General features: G+C 33.4%; 1 pseudogene; it reads right to left on the reverse strand.

Annotated features, from left to right (window-relative positions):
* Positions 1-1,310: 1,310 nt before the first annotated feature.
* LOC144230508 (olfactory receptor 2L8-like) lies at positions 1,311-2,242 on the reverse strand (annotated as a pseudogene).
* Between the last annotated feature and the right edge of the window lie 1,086 nt (positions 2,243-3,328).

Genomic DNA, 3,328 nt, shown 5'->3' on the forward strand with positions numbered 1-3,328 from the left:
GGGTCATGATCTCCCAGTTCGTGGGTTCGAGCCCCCACATCAGGCTCTGTGCTGATAGCTCAGAGCCTGCAGCCTGATTCGAATTCTGTATCTCCCGCTCTCTCTGACCTTCCCCTGCTCTCTCTCTCTCTCAGAAATAAATAAAAAACATTAATTTTTTTTAATTTAAAAAAATAAAAAAAAAAGATAAATGTAAGAAATTACACCATAAAATTTTTGGAAGGAATAAGTGGTTAACTTCTAGACACAGTATATATGGTTATATGTATTTTTTTAAATCTTACACTAAAGGAAAAAAGAACAAATGTTTGAGATAGTCAAGTGGGACTATCTCAAACTAAAAATTTGCACAAAAAAGAGAACCATCAACAAATTAAAAGACAAACTACTGAATACAGCAAAATATAGCTGCAAATCATATGTATGAATAAGGGCTGGTATACAAAATACATAAAGAAAACATATAATTCAATAGTAAAAATAATAAGTACAAAATTTGCAGAGTTGTTAATAGAGATCATTTTCCAAAGAATATTCTAATGGACAAAAATTCAAAGGAAAAAATTCAATGGCATAACTCATCAGAGATTGCAAATACAAACCACAATGAGATATTACCTTACATATTTAGAACAGCTTTTATCAAAAAGACAGGGAATAAGTATTGGTGAGGATGTAGGAAAATGGGTATCTCTTCACTGTTAGTGGGAATGTAAATAGGTGCATCCGTTATGGAGAAAAATTTGGAGGTTCCTTATGAAATTAAAAATGGAACTACCATATCATCCAGAAATTCCACTATTGGATATGTATACAAATAAAACCAAAACACTTATTGGAAAAGATATGATATTCTCTATTTTAATTGCAGCATTATTCACAATACCTAAGAAACTAAGATACGGAAACAACCTAAGTATCTATTGATGTATGTATATGTATTGATTTCAAATAGCAATGTTATAGAATTTATCGTCCTATTTTACCTTTGGGGAGATAGGCTAAATATATTAGAACTATTATAATGATTAATACCGTTAAGTTGGACTGTTTCCAATGTCACTTCAATGTATTAATAAAGTTTTAGTACCCACAAATTAAGGGAAAATATATGTCATTTACATTTATTGAAAAATTACCACAAAAGTAGAGTAATTGGGAATATAAAATTATTTTGTCAAATCTCAATTTTCTTAATTTTCTAAATTAATATAATCTTTGTCATCAATCTTGGCATTGCTTCTCATGAGGGTAAAGCTGAAAGTTATGTATTTCTAAAGCAGCAAGATGAATGAGAACTTTGTCTACACTTATACAGGGCAGGTCCTTTGACTCCCTCTTCTCAGGGCTCCCATCACCTCCTTGTTTCTCAGGCTGTAAATGATAGGGTTGAGCATTGGAGTCAGGATGGTGTAGAAGACAGCCAGAACCTTGTCCTCTATTGGAGATCTTAGCGATCTTGGGCGTAGATAGGTGTAAGCAAAAGGTACATAGTATAAAATGACCACAGTGAGGTGGGTGCTGCAGGTCGAATAGGCCTTCTTCCTCCCTTCTGTTGAGTGCATGCGGCAGATGGCAAGGAGGACTCGGCCATAGGAATATGCAATGCCAATGAAAGGAAACACAAGGAAGAGGGTTGTGCTGACAAACACTGTGTACTCATAGACCCAGGTGTCCATGCAGGCCAGAGTCAACATGGTCGGGATATCACAGAAGAAATGGTTGATGGTTCTGGATCGACAATAAGGGATATGGAGGGCATACACAGTGTGGGCACAGGAGTTGATTGAGCCCATTATCCAAGACCCTGTTATCATCAACACACATACTTTTTTGCTCATACGAATGGCATAGTGAAGAGGAAAGCAAATAGCCACATAACGATCATAAGCCATACATATCAAAAGCAATGCTTCTGCACCTGCTAAACCATAAAGAAGAAACTCTGAACACCACACCCAGTGAAGGAGATAGACTTGTTTCCAAACACAAAATCGGAAGCCATCTTGGGGACAATGGTGGAGATGTAGCTCAAGTCCATGAGGGAGAGCTGGCTAAGTAGAAAGTACATGGGTGTGTGGAGGTGGGTGTCCAGGAGTATGAGGATGATCATGGACATGTTGCCAAAAAGAGCCATTAAGAAAATGAGAGCAATGAAAATAAAGAAGAACAGGCCAATTCTTGATGATGGGAACAATCCCACTAAGAAGAAATCAGTAGATGTTTCGTTATTATTTTCCATAGGACGTTAATGTAGCTTTCCCTAAAGAGAAACACATATTGAGTATAGAAATTAAGCTCTTGTTAATTCATTGTTTTTGTTCCAAACTGTGACTTATTAATGAATCATAATAACTCTGAACAACTTAACACATATTTTAATAAAACCATCCTTCGAGTGTTGGCCTCATAGATAATATCTTTATAGGAAATGCATATGTCTACAAATATTTAATAGAACTCTGTAAATCTTTACAAATAATATATTTCTGTAATGTTTTTATTGAAATGTATATTTTATTTTTCTACATAAATTTAGATATTATCAATATCAGAACTTATACATTCTATGTATACATTGAAGTCAATGTAAATGCAATACTTACAGATTTACATTTGAATACATTTCATGACCCTTTGACAATGATTTTTAATTTATTTTAAGCCCTAATATTTATAAAAATAAGGTTACCTATCAGTTCATGCTAACAAATTATACTCTTTTTTTTAGTTTTCCTCAATTTGATTTCCAAATAAGCTTTTTAGATCCTAAACATCATTATCCCCCTTTTTCTCCAGAAATCTACAATTAATAATTATTGCCAGATATATATATATACATATATATATTAAACATATTTTTCTTCCTCACTCTATAATCAATTGCTCTAGTTTAAGGGAACCCCTTTCATGCGAACTTATTCTCCAAATTTATTGTAGTTTACATGACTCTGCTCAAGCTTTCTGAAAAGATATGTATTCTGTTTATCTGCTTCTCAATAGTTATTTAACATTATGTATTGCTTTATTGCACCTTTCCTTACCTTTTTTCCTCTTGTTTTTCTTATTTAAAATTCGTTCCATTTGTAGATAAGTGTTAGAGTTTATCCCATAAGTGAATTCACCTCTTTGACATATAACTCAGCTAACATAATAATAAGAAAAAATAGCATAAATTTAAAGAAAGCAAAATCAAGAGCAGAAGAAGGAATCGGAGATGAAAAAGTTAAGAACTTTTGGAGAGAGGAAACTTTCAGAAGCATACACTTAAAAAGAGAAGGCGAAATGTCATTTTGAGAGTATACTAAGTGGAAATGAGTGGTGAGAA

This window comes from Crocuta crocuta, unplaced genomic scaffold (genome assembly GCF_008692635.1).
Source record: "Crocuta crocuta isolate KB4526 unplaced genomic scaffold, BGI_CrCroc_1.0 scaffold2100, whole genome shotgun sequence".
NCBI classification, from domain to species: Eukaryota; Metazoa; Chordata; class Mammalia; order Carnivora; family Hyaenidae; genus Crocuta; species Crocuta crocuta.